The sequence below is a fragment of the Hordeum vulgare genome, chromosome 7H (assembly GCF_904849725.1).
Source record: "Hordeum vulgare subsp. vulgare chromosome 7H, MorexV3_pseudomolecules_assembly, whole genome shotgun sequence".
Taxonomy (NCBI): Eukaryota; Viridiplantae; Streptophyta; class Magnoliopsida; order Poales; family Poaceae; genus Hordeum; species Hordeum vulgare.
Genome location: NC_058524.1, coordinates 449,146,392 through 449,161,816, shown reverse-complemented (window position 1 = coordinate 449,161,816; position 15,425 = coordinate 449,146,392).

Here is a 15,425-nt window from a genome sequence, read left to right as displayed (position 1 = left end):
TGCAAGTTATATTCACCTACTACGTGTTATTATCCGGCAACCCCGGAGTGACAATAGTCGGGACCACTCCTGGTGATGATCGTAGTTTGAGGAGTTCATGTATTCATCATGTGTTAATGCTTTGTTTCGGTTCTCTATTAAAAGGAGGCCTTAATATCCCTTAGTTTCCAGTAGGACCCCGCTGCCATGGGAGGGTAGGACAAAAGATGCCATGCAAGTTCTTTCCGTAAGCACGTATGACTATTTACGGAATACATGCCTACATTATATTTATGAACTGGAGCTAGTGCCGTATCGCCCTAGGTTATAACTATGTCATGATGAATATCATCCAATGAGTCACCGATCCAATGCCTATGAATTTACCTTATATTATTCTTGCTAAGTTACTACTGTTGCTACTGCTATCGTTACTGCTACAAAATCACTGCTATCACTGTTACCGTTATTATTGTCGTTGCTAATATCATCAAAACTATCATATTACTGTGCTACTAATCACTTTGCTGTAGATAATTAATCTCCACGTGTGGTTGAATTGACAACTCAGTTGCTAATACCTTCATATATTCTTTGGCTCCCCTTGTGTCGAATCTATAAATTTGTGTTGAATACTCTACCCTCAAAAATTGTTGCGATCCCCTATACTTGTGGGTTATTAGTGCAAGACTTGCCACACCAGACTCCGACTCCACTTCAGAACCTTCCTCTTCATCACATTCCTCATATACTTTCTTCAGAATCCATTTCCTTGCCAGTGAGTGCCCGAGCCTTTCTGAAACTGGTCTTGTTGTGCGATGAGGACTTTGAAGATTTCTTCTTTTTCTTCGAGTCATCAGAACTGTCATCCTTGTACTTCTTCTTCCTTGATTCTTTCACCCAACAAGGACAATCAGCAATGTAGTGACCAGATTTCTTACATTTATGGCAGTTTTTTTCTTGTAGTCCTGAGGTGAAGATTATGGTTTCCTCACATCTCTTCTTGAAGACTTTCCGAACTGGCCACGCCTTCATAACTTCTAGAATTTCCTCACGAGCATAGCAAGTTCCTGACCAAGTTCTTTAGGATCACCAAGACTGCAGTTAGATTCTTCCTCTTTAGATGAGAAAACAGCCTTTGCCTTCAGCGCACGAGGTCTTGAGTAGCTTGGTCCATAAAGGTATCTCTTCTCTTCTTGTTGGAATTCATGAGTATTGAGTCTCTCAAGTATATCAGCAGGATCAAGAATCTTGTAGTCTCTTTGTCCTTGGATCATCAGTACCAGTGTGTCAAATGATGGATCAAGAAATCATAGCAGTTTCTTCACGACTTCATGGTTAGTGATGTTGTGGCTCTAAGAGCCTGAAGCTCATTGGAGATGTTAGTGAGGCGATCAAAGGTATCTTGGCAGCTTTAATTATCCAGTCTCTTGAAGTGGTTGAAGAGATTGAGAAGAACACCAACTCGAGAGTCACGCTGTGTGGAGACTCGCTCATTGACTTTGGACAACCTTTATCATATAAGCTTCACAGAGCCCAAAGCACTCACTCTGCCATACTGACCTTTGCTCATGTGGCCACAGAAGATATTCTTCTCTTGCGAGTCGAGTTGCTTGAATTTCTTCACATCAGCGGCAATGATAGTTGAAGTGATAGAGGGAACACCATTTTCCACAATGTACTAGAGATCGCTGTCAATTGCTTCAAGGTGCATGCGCATCTTGTTCTTCGAGTAGGAGAAGTCATTTCCTTCGAAGGTAGGAAAACCTGAAGTAACCTTGATCATACCTATGGTCAACATAACTAAAACTCCAGGCGGTTAAACATCACACAGAACAAGGGAGTACCTTGCTCCGATACCAATTGAAAGTGCGTTATATCGACTAGAGAGGGGTGAATAGGCAATTTTAACAAATTCATCACTGGGGAAATTCCTAGTGAGGAAAGTCCTCAGTCATGAACTGAGTGCGGCAGAAATAGTACTTAGGCACATATGCAAAAGCGACTAAAGCAAAGTACTTAGAGTGAATTGATAGGTTCGGTTTGCACAGGTCACGTATACAGGATAATCAGATGATGAATAACTCAAGTGAAGAATTTGAGGTGAGGAATTCAGAGAAAGTCTTCAGTCAAATTCTTCAAACAGTACAGATGAAAGTCTTCAACATGTAATTGAGGAAATGAAAAGAGCTGAAGAAATAGAACCATTAGCTTGATGAATATAGTGGTTGATGATCGAGTTCCAACTGTTGTCACAGTTGTACGTCTGGTTTGGAGAGGCTTGGTATTGAAACCAAAGGACACACAGTCCTGGGACACACAGTCCCTACCGTATTCTCCTTGAGCTAAGGACACAGTCCTCGCCCAACATTCATGGTAAGTCTTTAGGGCAGACTTCCAAAACCTCACAAACTCGGTCACCCGGCGATCCACAATTGACTGCTGGATGCTCTAGACCATGACGCCTAACCGTTTGGAGGATGCACAGTCCTCAAACGTAACAAGCGTTGGTTCCACACAGCAACAATCTCTTTAGGGATGCTCAATCACTTTGAGGTTTGGGTTATGGTTTGGGTGTTTGGGGTTTTTCAGTCCTTGATGATTTCCGCTCAAAGTCCTCGAAGAATTGGGTTGCTCTAAATGACAAGTGTCAGTTTCTCTCGGAGCAGCCAACCAGCTAGTGGTTGTGGGGGCGGCTATTTATAGCCCGCGAGCATCCCGACATGATATGACATTAATGCCCCCAAAGATATGACCGTTGTGTGGATAAGATTGGGGACAGGTGCGCGCGGTGCGGCAACGGTCGGAACTTTCAACTATGAAAGTCCTCATGTCTCTCATGTTCCTCACATGGAGGATTTGGTAGGTGTAGGTTTGAGTTGAGCATCATGAGGGAATTCTTTCCTTAGTTTTACCTAGACCCCCCTTAACAGTACGGTGTTCCTATGTCTCAAGAATGAAGAAAATGAAACAGAAAGAGTAAATCTTCAAGCTTCAAAGCCTTCAGAGCATTTTCTTCGGGACACACTGAATTCCTCATCTTCAATGTCTTCATGAGGAATAGCAATTTCTTTGCAATTTCTTCGCGATCAAAGTCTTCAAGGAATGACCAAAGTCTTCACCCGAAGACATACATTTTTAGGGGTCGATATTCTTCGAATAACTCGAACTCCTCGGCGACTTATAGAGCATGTGTACACTCACAATCATATGAGTCTCTTAACCTATAAGTCTGCAATCCGCCAAAACCACTAAGGGGCACTAGATGCACCTACAAGGTCCCAACCCCAAGTCGGTTTCGGTATAACAATGCCGGCTCAATGAAGCGACGATGCGCGACACATGTGGAAATCTATGAAGTAAGCCGATGTGGTGAGGTGGAGCTCCCGAAGTTGCGGTGAGCCGACGAGCCGCTCGGCCGGTGCCGATCCCAGGGCGACGGTCGGGCGTGTCTTTGCGGGCGAACCGTCAACGAGAGAAATTTGAGTGGCTAGAGGCGGAGCCAATACCTGCATGCGGCACGAAGGTGTTCCCGGGGCTGTGCATTCTGACTCCTGACCAATCCATGAGAAGGCATAGTCGCCGGTGGCCAGAAGCGCCAAGTCCGAAGGCGGCGGTAGCAGCCACAGATCCATCCATTTTTCGTATCCGACGGGACGAGGAGGCACAAATCCAAGTGACCAAGGACCGCGGCGGAGCCTACTAAGCGTTCGCGACACGACGACAGCGAGTGCCAGCAGGGGTGGGAGGGGCGTCACCGACACAGATGGGAGGGGCGTCACCACACAGATGTGGCGCGGGAGTGGAGCGGGGAAGGCAAAGGAGGAATGGGGATTTTTTGCTCAGCCGTCGAGTGGTAGAGTAAATATAGGGAGGCAGGACACGACTGAGGATAATTTATCCTCCTCTTAACGCCCATTGGGGATCCGCTAGGTGCCCTCCTATAACTTGTTATAGGGTATCGGTTAGAAATGACCTTATTACTTGGGTTATGTTTGTTTTTCAATATCCCTAAAAAAACAAAAAATCTTGCCAATATTAATCAAAACATGGGCAGCCAAAACATGGCATGAAATAGAGTTATGTTTCATGCTGTGATTTTTGAGGGAAAAAATGCTTTCTTGACTCCGTTAGCTTCAGTCTGTCAACAGAGACACATTGAGATCTTAAAAGAAAAAACAGTAAACACGGCAAGAATTAATAACTTGTGCATATATACTCGTAAGAGCTGATCATTCAAGAGTCCCCTCAAAAAATAACTAATCATTCAACATATCTCAGCAAAAGATGGCTAATCACTGAACATGTCTTCGTCCCACGCGGTGCTCCGCCTCTCCCTGAGCCTGTTCAGATACTTGGGCATAAACCTCCAAATGAACTCGTCATGCCCGCAACAGAAGGCCGACAGCTCCTTGACTGTCGACGTCGCCGAACTCGCGCTCCCTCCAGAACCAGTCCCACATGTGTGTCTCTCCATCGGGAAGTGCAGCGAGAACTCGCTCGTAGATGGTGCGGGCGGCCTCGATTCCGCCGCCCTCCTCCAGCTCGAACTTCACGAAGCGGCGCCACAGCTCGCCGTTTCCCGGGTCGGCCGCCGTGCCAGACTCGAATTCCGCTCGCATCGCCTCGGCGGACATAGCTGTGATCGCTTGATCTGCCATCGGTTTGGTGTGTCTCGACTCTCGACTGGTCGACCGATTTTCTATGCCATGTGGTTGCTATTTATGTTGATGGATTCCATCGCTAGGTGGCGCATCCAATTCCAGTTCAGATCGGATTCGCGGGCCTACGTGTGCGATTCTGATTTGATTTCCACATCCTTTGTCAGGCCGGATCGAATTTACTTTGGCATCGCCGGTATGCTTGTCCTTTGCACCCTCGAAGATTCGAGCCATACACGTAAACCGAGGAGACTTGACAAGTGGGTCCACCCCCCAACCCTCTCGCGCCGCAGGTCGCTCCGGCCTCGGCGGTCACCTTCCTCCTCGCGCCGCGTGCCGCTCCGGCCGCGGCGGCCACCAACCGGTCTTGATGGCGCGTCGGACGCAGTCTGGATCCCCAGGGCTTTCGCCCCCCCCCCCCCCCCCCCCCCCCCACTCTGCCAGCCCGCGCAGCCGCTCGTCTGCTGGACGGTCCGAGGGCCGTGTGGCTATCGCAGCCCCAGATCCAGCCGCCCCGCCGCGAATCCTGCTGAGGGGCGAGTGCTCCACTCCGGCGACAACGGGGGTGCCCCTTCTTCCCGCTGGACTGTCCGCGGCTCCAGCACAGGGGCTCCCGACGGACCAGGTGCGGCCACACCATCCGCGGCTAGAGGAGCCACACGCTGACGGGACTCCTGTCGATTCGGCGGACACTGCGGAGCCGCGTAAGTCCCGCCGCATCAAATCAGTAGTCATCGCCCCCTCTTCATTGCCGTTGCTTGCCATTTCGGGTTTAGATGGGGATTGGACTGAGGTCAGTCACCGGAAGAGACGAGGCGCCTCCCCTGACCTGTTGGTCTCGTGGCCGCGCCCGGTGGAGATGCGGACGGACCGCTTCCGAGCTTTCAATGCTAGCTCGCCGCCCTCCTCCTTCATTGCCCTCTTCCATGGACGCTGCTTCCGCTGCTTAAGTAGAAGGCACCGCCTGGCTGACTGCCAGGACCCTGTGCACTGCATCCTCTGCAGGAGAGCGGGACACATAGCAAAGCTCTGCCCGCAGCGCCACCTCCTGCCGGGTGCCTCCAGCTCGGCTAGGAGCCGGCTAGGCCCACCTCCTCGCGGCCAGTCGCTCCACGCCCGCATCTGCTTCCCACCGCCGCCGGCCTCCACCGCCATGTCGTCGCTGCTTCCGACCATGCTCCACCATGTCGACCCGTAGCACCGTCCCAGGGAAAGCCGTTCGGTGACCATCCCGTCATCGGCGGTGGACCAGGCGATTTTCTTCCTGAGGAGCCACACAGTCACCCTCACTGCCGCCGATGGGGTCAACGCCTCGTCCCCCATGGCGGTGGGAAGGGCCCTGGAGACGCAGCTTGTCGTTCCAGTGCACTCCCTGCGCGTCACGGCGCACCACCCAGAGCACTTCTTCATGATCTTCACACAGCCGGCTCACCAGGTCAATGCGGTGCGCCGAGGCTCCATCCGCGTCGACGGAGCCGTTTTCAACGTCGCCTCCTGGCACGAGCATGACCACCCCTCCTTCGGCTCCCTGCTGCTCCATGTCCGTGTGGTAGTCGAGGATGTCCCGATGCACCTCTAGTCGGTGGAGGGGGCAGAGGAGATTCTGGGGAAGCGGGTCAGAGTGGACCGTCTCGACAGCAGGACGCTGGAGAGAGGCCACACCAAGACGTTCGCCTGCTGGGTTTGGACTGACGATGTCGCGAGTATTCCCACCAGGCACACCCTCGGGGTCCTACCGCGAGGGGCGGGTCACGTCGAGGAGATGGAGGGCTTCTCCCCGTCGGACAGGCGGGTCGCTCTGCCACCGGCCACGACGGAATACTCGATGCTCATCCACGTCGATAGGGTCGAAGACTAGACTCCACTGTCCCCTCGCTCCTCCCATTCCGGCCGGAGTGGTCTCCCATCTTCCGGCTCCGACGAAGACGACAGGCCCTTCCCGGCAGTCGCGCCGGCCTCTTGGACAATGGGGGTCGAGGACGGGCAGCGCGCTGGGAGGCACAGAGCGCAGGCCCGCGCACCAGTGGCCAGTCTTGGCTGCCGTGGCATGCCGCGCGGCGGTCGTGGGCAGGACAGTGAGGGGGACGATGGCTCGCGGGGTGGGGGCAGCGCTCTTGGAAGGATGTGCTCCTCCAATGCAGCCGCGCTCCGGCCCTGCCCGCACAGCCCCTGACCCCGTGTCAGTGCAGCCGGTCGCCTCCACCGAAGCGTAGATCAAGGGACACCTCCGGTCGACGCCGGGGTGACAAAAGGACGCCGGTGGGGGCTCGGCACCACACCCAGCGCGGGAGGTCGAGGCCCCTGCCCCCCCCCCAACCATGAGGACATAGACAGAGGGCAACGGCGACGACAGCAAGGGTAAGGACCCGGTAGATGATTTCTTCAAGACGGCAAAGAAGTCGATGCTGGCCTCGCTCATTGTAGATGGCATGGCAGCTGACGTCCAGGCGGCCGCGGATGCTGTCATCGCTGCGTCACGGCAGTTCGATGAGAACTCACTGCTCGTTCTAGAGGGAGAGGCGCTCCAGCTCGACGCTTTCAGCCCAACACTGTCGGCTTCGGCATCTGACTTCGGGCACTTCAACCGCGCAACGCCATCATCGGCGTGCACCATGGAAGTCCAGCTGGGGGCTGTCACAAGCCAAGTGAGCCAGCTCGAGCTCGTAGGGGCAGACGATCACCAGGCACCCCGCCTGTTTAGAGGATGCAGGCCGCCTCTGGTTTCTGCACCTCCTCCCGGCGCTCCGTGCCTCCCCCGAAGAGCAGGGCCACAACTGCACCAACTAGGCACAGCGCGAGGCAGGCGGCAAACACGTCCACGGTTCCGGTGGCGCAACGCGCCTCCCTTCGCATCGTGAAGGAGTTGGGACTGCTCGGAGCGCGGGAGAAGATGACAGAAGATGTAGCGAAGGCACTGCTGCACCGGTTTGAGGAACCGCTCACGGACGGCGACATAGGAGTCATCGCCAAGCTCACCCGCCTAGACGACTATGCCTTGCGGGTCATGGCACGCATGGACGGCCCTGACGGAGTTGCCTAGAAGGCTGTAGTATAGTAATGTTAGATGCCGGTACCATTCTACTTCGGTGGCAGCCGGCAGTTTGCCGGTTTGAGCTAGGTTTCTTTCATTTGTGTCGTTTTAGTGAGGCTGTACTCCATCGCCGTCGCGAGTTGGGGCCTATTGGTGGGCGATGGCGACCCCCTGTTAAGTTGGATGTGTGTGCTTTGGGCCTAAGGCCAATTAGAGGTAGTCACCGGAGTCATGATAGTCTCTCCCATGAGTGATAGGCTACACCCGATAATGTGCTGGAACGTATGAAGGCTAAACCAGCCAGCCATGCGTGCAGCCGTCTGCGAGATGGCAGCCTCACACCGTGATGCCGTCCTCTGCCTCCAAGAAACAAAACTCGACGTTTGGTCTCCCCAACTAGTGAGAGAGATAGGAGGAGCTCACCTCACCGAATGCATCGCCCTGCCGGCAATCGGCACTAGCGGCGGGCAGCGATTTTCTGGAACAAGGACTTAGCCATAGTAGTATCTCATGATGTTGGGGTCTTTGCGATTACGGCTAGGGTCTCTATGCTTGGACAGAGCCAACCTTTCTGACTATCCTCTGTATACGGGCCGGCAGACGACGCCAGGAAAGAGATGTTCCTCCACGAACTCTCCCTTAGTGCGCCACCGGCTATGAAACCATGGCTAATTAACGGCGACTTCAACCTCATATATGAGGCAAGGGACAAAAACAACCTAAATCTAAATCGTAGGTTGATGGGCAAGTTCAGGGCAGCCATCGACGCCGCCGGTTTGAAAGAGATTAGATGTAGGAACCATCGCTACACGTGGATCAACGAGCGCCAAAACCCCACACTCATCAACATAGACAAATTCTTCTGCAAGCTTGCATGGGAATGTATCTTCCCCTCTGCATTGCTGCATGCGGCATCGACGACCACCTCCGACCACTGCCCGTTGGTCCTCACCGACACTACCGCCACTCCCCGCCCCGCAACTTTCAAATTTGAAAGTTTCTGGCCCAAGCTCCCGCGGTTGCACGACGCGGTTGAAAGGGCTTGGAGCAGGCCGGTGCAGTCTACATGTGCCTTCAGTAGGCTAAACACGAAGATAAGGCGCACTGCACGGGACCTCAGGATTTGGACCAAAGCTTTTCTCAGCGATGCAAAGCTACAATTCCACATAGCGGCTGAGATGGTTCTACGGCTAGACGTAGCACAGGACAACCGCCGCCTCTCCGACGCCGAGCACAACCTTAGAAAGCTCCTGAAGCTTCGCCTGCTAGGCCTCGCCGCGGTCGAGCGCGCGCGTACGCGTTAGGCATCAAGACTCACATGGATGCGCCTTGGCGACGCAGGAACAAGATTTTTCCACGCCAAAATGAGAGCAAGGAGGAGAAAAAATTTCATCCACACCTTACATATAGGCACAGGCATAGCCACCACGCACGAGCACAAGGAGGATATCATCTACCAGCATTTTCATGATAGCTTAGGGAAGAAGGCTCACCGCACCATTGCCATCAACTGGGACACACTAGACATGCCATCGGTTGAGGGAAGAGGCCTGGATAACCCCTTCACAGAGGAAGAGGTGTGGGAAGCGATTAGGGCATCACCTTCGGAAAAGGCGTCGGGATCGGACGGCTTCACGGGGACCTTCTTCAAAGTATGCTGGCCCCTGATCAAGGCAGACGTCATGGGGGTTTTCAATCAATTCTACCATGTGGCGGGAGGAGATTTCGCCAAGTTAAACACTGCCATCGTAGTTCTCCTGCCAAAAAACAAGGTGCCTCACAGGTGCAGGACTTCAGGCCGATTAGCCTGATCCACTCGACCGCCAAACTTATAGCAAAGGTCCTCTCCAGACGGCTAGCTACGGTCATTGACACCATCATCTCGCTGGCACAGTCTACCTTCTTGTGCTCCAAATCCACGCAAGATAGCTACCTCTACGTTCAAAATGTAGTTAGATCTCTCCAGCGAAAGAAGACCCCGGCGTTGCTGCTCAAGTTAGACATTGCCAAATCTTTCGACAACGTCTCCTGGGAGTACCTGCTCGAGCTTGTGCAGCAGCTAGGCTTCCCGGCGTGATGGCGGGACTGGATTGCGCTACTCCTCAGCATCGCGTCATCCTCGATAATGTTAAACGGAACGGCGGGTCAGCTGATTTGGCACATGCGGGGGCTGCGGCAAGGAGACCCACTGTCTCCCCTCTTATTCATCATCGCCATCGACACCATGCATAGGCTACTCCTAAGAGCTACTAAGATGAACATATTACAACCACTGCCGGGTAGAGATATCTCGCTTCGACTTAGCCTCTATGAGGATGACGCTGTCATTTTCGCAAACCCAAACCGGGACGAAGTGGACACGCTGCTCCACATTCTTAGGGACTTCGGACATGCCACAGGGTTGCATATAAATCCGGCAAAGTCAACCGTATCCGCTATCCGCTGTGACGCCATAGACTTGGATGGTGTGCTCGCAACCTTCGAGGGGGGGGGGGCGGGAGAGTAGGTTTCCCGGTAAAATACCTTGGCCTGCCGTTCACCCTGGCTAGGATCCGCTTGGTCCACCTTCAGTTCATCCTCGATAGGATTAGGGTCAGATTAGCAGGCTGGAAGGGGCGGCTTCTAAATATAGCAGGACGGCGGGTGCTGGTTTGCAGCGTCCTAACCGCACTGCCAACCCTTGCCCTGTCCGTTTTAAGAGCGCCAAAGAAATTCCTAGACGAGATAGATAAGGTTCGACGCTGTTTCCTATGGGCGCAAGATGAGGAGATGAGCAGAGGCAAATGCAAAGTTAGCTGGCCAGTAGTATGTTCACCCATTGATAATGGTGGATTAGGAGTACTGGACATGAACCGTTATTGCAGAGCTCTTCGGCTACGATGGCTATGGCTGTCCTGGACGTGCCCGGATAGACCATGGAACGGCATGCAGCTACCATGTGATGAGAGCGACAAAGCACTATTTAGCGCCTCCACCTCAGTTACCTTAGGCGACGGGGCAACAGCCTCCTTCTGGCATTGCTCCTGGACTGGATCCGGGACTCTGAAGACAACATACCCAAACCTCTTCAAACACTCCAGAAGAAAGAATAGGTCAGTAAAAGAGGCGCTCTAAAACAACGCCTGGATAGCGGACCTTGCGCATGGACATACAACACATATTTGGCATGAAGTGATTAGCTTGCACAGGTGGCTGCAAGCTACGGATGTGCAGCTACTCGAGCGCACTTCAGACACCATCAAATGGAGGCATGAAGCATCAAGGGTTTATTCGGCCAGCTCAGCATATCAAGCCCAATTTCTAGGCAATACAAGATCGGAAATTAGGAAGACCATATGGGATACGTGGGCACCGCCTCGTCTCAAAATCTTCGCTTGGCTGGTAGTAAAGAACAAGATGTGGTGCAATGCCAGATTGCAAAGGAGGGGATGGCCAAACGGGTACTTCTGTCAGTTATGTCTCAGAAGCCTAGAATCAGCGGTCCACCTGTTCTGGGAATGCCCAATGGCGATAGAAACATGGACGCACGCGGCGTCTCGCACCGGATGTGCTTCGCTGAGCCCAAACATATGGAGCAGGAGCATCACGCCACAAGAAATTTTATCACAGATGATAATCAAATCAAGACCGAAGCACAAAAAAGGGGTGAGGACAATTACCATCCTGATACTCTCAGAAATTTGGAAGGAGAGAAATGATTGCACATTCAGAAACAAAACTGCACGGCTAGCAAACATCACCACCTCCATCGCAAGGTCCATCGAGCTATGGAGGCAGGCAGGGGCAGTCTTCTTAGACCACCCGTTTGGGGATCCACCGTGAGCAGTTTCTTTTCTCACCTAGGGGGCCGGCCATGGTCCATGGTTTCTGTAATTTCTTTTTTTTAATCCTTGATCCCCGATCACCCATCATACAATGTATTCCCGCCCTGCTACCTGCTTCAAAATATATGCCAGCCATCAGCTGGGTCTTTCAATTTTTTTTACTTTGGCACATAGGAGCATATGCTCCTCTCATCGAAAAATAAACATTTTAAAATGTCAAAAATTTCGAAATATAATTGATCAGTATACCTTGACATTTTGTCATGAAATTCTTGTCGGGGGTTTAGTATATTCGAAATTTTGTATCCGTTGCTCGTGGTAGGGACCAGCCAGCCATCGTCATAGGGCCCATGAGGCGACCAAGGGCAATCTGCGGCTTCTGCTCCTCCGGGGCGACCACCTCGACGGGTGTCTCCTCCTCGTAAATTAAGCATGATCTAACCCGGTTTAAAAAAAATCAGTATCTCAACCTTTTTCTATCACCATAGACCTTGGCGGTAGTCGATAGGGTGACACTGCCTACCACCTTCATCTACGACGATATAATTTAACTGTGACATCACGTCCATTTAAAAGGAATAATACTCTGTCGCCAGCGTCTTTGACGGTACCACCAAAAACGATGACGATAGGGAGCGACTGTTTTCTTTTTTCTATCCAAAGAACAGTGTGCCCTTGTGTCAGCATTGCGGGTACTACTGAAGCTAGCAGGGAGGTTCTAAAGACGGTGACGACAGCAGTGGCGACTGATGAAGCTAGCGACAGAGTTATCCAGAGAAAGAATGCGCCAATATTTTGTTAGGGAACGTCGCATGGGAAACAAAAAATTTCCTACTCGCACGAAGACCTATCATGGTGATGTCCATCTACGAGAGGGGATGAGTGATCTACGTACCCTTGTAGACCGTTCAGCAGAAGCGTTAGTGAACGCGGTTGATGTAGTGAAACATCCTCACGTCCCTCGATCCGGCCCGCGAAGAATCCCGCGATCAGTCCCACGATCTAGTACCGAACGGACGGCACCTCCGCGTTCAGCACACGTACAGCTCGACGATGATCTCGGCCTTCTTGATCCAGCAAGAGAGACAGAGAGGTAGAAGAGTTCTTCGGCAGCGTGACGGCGCTTCGGAGGTTGGTGATGACCTTGTCTCAGCAGGGCTCCGCCCGAGCTCCGCAGAAACGCGATCTAGAGGAAAAACCGTGGAGGTATGTGGTCGGGCTGCCGTGGAAAAGTCGTCTCAAATCAGCCCTAAAACCTCCGTATATATAGGTGGGAGAGGGGGGCCTTGCCTTGGGGCTCAAGGAGCCCCAAGGGGGTCGGCCGAGCCAAGGGGGGAAGGTCTCCCCCCCCTAAACCGAGTTGGACTTGGTTTGGTGGGTGGGAGTCCTTCCTTCCCTTCCCACCTCCTCTTTTTTTTTATTTCTCTTTGATTTTTCTTCCAATGCGCATAGGGCCCTTTTGGGCTGTCCCACCAGCCCACTAAGGGCTGGTGTGCCACCCTCAAGGCCTATGGGCTTCCCCGGGGTGGGTTCCCCCCCCCCCGGTGAACTCCCGGAACCCATTCGTCATTCCCGGTAACTCCGAAAACCTTCCGGTAATCAAATGAGGTCATCTATATATCAATCTTCGTTTCCGGACCATTCCGGAAACCCTTGTGACATTCGTGATCTCATCCGGGACTCCGAACAACATTCGGTAACCAACCATATAACTCAAATATGCATAAAACAACGTCGAACCTTAAGTGTGCAGACCATGCAGGTTCGAGAACTATGTAGACATGACCCGAGAGACTCCTCGGTCAATATCCAATAGAGGGACCTGGATGCCCATATTGGATCCTACATATTCTACGAAGATCTTATCGTTTGAACCTCAGTGCCAAGGATTCATATAATCCCGTATGTCATTCCCTTTGTCCTTCGGTATGTTACTTGCCCGAGATTCGATTGTCAGTATCCCCATACCTATTTCAATCTCGTTTACCGGCAAGTCTCTTTACTCGTTCTGTAATACAAGATCCCGTAACTTACACTAAGTCACATTTCTTGCAAGGCTTGTGTGTGATGTTGTATTACCGAATGGGCCCCGAGATACCTCTTCGTCACACGGAGTAACAAATCCCAGTCTTGATCCATAATAACTCAACTAACACCTTCGGAGATACCTGTAGAGCATCTTTATAGTCACCCAGTTACGTTGCGACGTTTGATACACACAAAGTATTCCTTTGGTGTCAGTGAGTTATATGATCTCATGGTCATAGGAACAAATACTTGACACGCAGAAAACAGTAGCAACAAAATGACACGATCAACATGCTACGTCTATTAGTTTGGGTCTAGTCCATCACGTGATTCTCCTAATGACGTGATCCAGTTATCAAGCAACAACACCTTGTTCATAATCAGAAGACACTAACTATCATTGATCAACTGGCTAGCCAACTAGAGGCTTGCTAGGGACAGTGTTTTGTCTATGTATCCACACATGTAAATGAGTCTTCATTCAATACAATTATAGCATGGATAATAAACGATTATCTTGATACAGGAATTATAATAATAAATATATTTATTATTGCCTCTAGGGCATAATTCCAACAGTCTCCCACTTGCACTAGAGTCAATAATCTAGCCCTCACATCATCATGTGAATTACATTGTAATAAATCTAACACCCATACAGTTCTGGTGTTGATCATGCTTTGGCCGTGGAAGAGGTTTAGTCAGCGGGTCTGCTACATTCAGATCTGTGTGCACTTTGCATATATTTAGGTCCTCTCCTTCGACGTAGTCGCGGATGAGGTTGAAGCGTCATTTGATGTGTCTGGACTTCTTGTGAAATCGTGGTTCCTTTGCTAAGGCAATGGCACCCGTGTTGTCACAGAACAAGGTTATCGGATTCAGTGCGCTTGGCACCACTCCAAGATCTGTCATGAACTGCTTCATCCAGACACCCTCCTTAGCCGCCTCCGAGGCAGCCATGTACTCCGCTTCACATGTAGAATTTGCTACGACGCTTTGCTTGGAACTGCACCAGCTTACCGCACCCCCATTAAGAATAAATACGTATCCGATTTGCGACTTAGAGTCGTCCGGATCTGTGTCAAAGCTTGCATCGACGTAACCTTTTACGGCGTGCTCTTCGTCACCTCCATACACGAGAAACATCTCCTTAGTCCTTTTCAGGTACTTCAGGATATTCTTGACCGCTGTCCAGTGATCCACTGCTGGATTACTCTGGAACCTACCTGCCATACTTATGGCCAGGCTAACATCCTTTCTAGTGCACAGCATTGCATACATGATAGAACCTATGGCTGAAGCATAGGGGACGGAGCGCATATGCTCTCTATCTTCATCAGTTGTTGGGCACTGAGTCTTACTCAATCTCGTACCTTGTAAAACTGGCAAGAATCCCTTCTTGGACTGTTCCATTTTGAACCTGTTCAAAACTTTATCAGGGTATGTGCTTTGTGAAAGTCCTATCACGCGTTTTGATCTATCCCTATAGATCTTAATGCCTAGAATGTAAGCAGCTTCTCCTAGGTCCTTCATAGAGAAACTTTTATTCAAGTAATCCTTTATGCTCTCCAAAAACTCCACGTTGTTTCCAATCAACAATATGTCATCCACATATAATATTAGAAACGCCACAGAGCTCCCACTCACTTTCTTGTAAATACAAGATTCTCCAACCACTTGTATAAACCCAAATGCTTTGATCACCTCATCAAAGCGTTTGTTCCAACTCCGAGATGCTTGCACCAGTCCATAAATGGATCGCTGGAGCTTGCACACCTTGTTAGCATTCTTAGGATCGACAAAACCTTCGGGTTGCATCATATACAATTCTTCCTTAAGGAAACCGTTAAGGAACGCCGTTTTGACATCCATCTGCCAGATTTCAGAATCGAAAAATGCAGC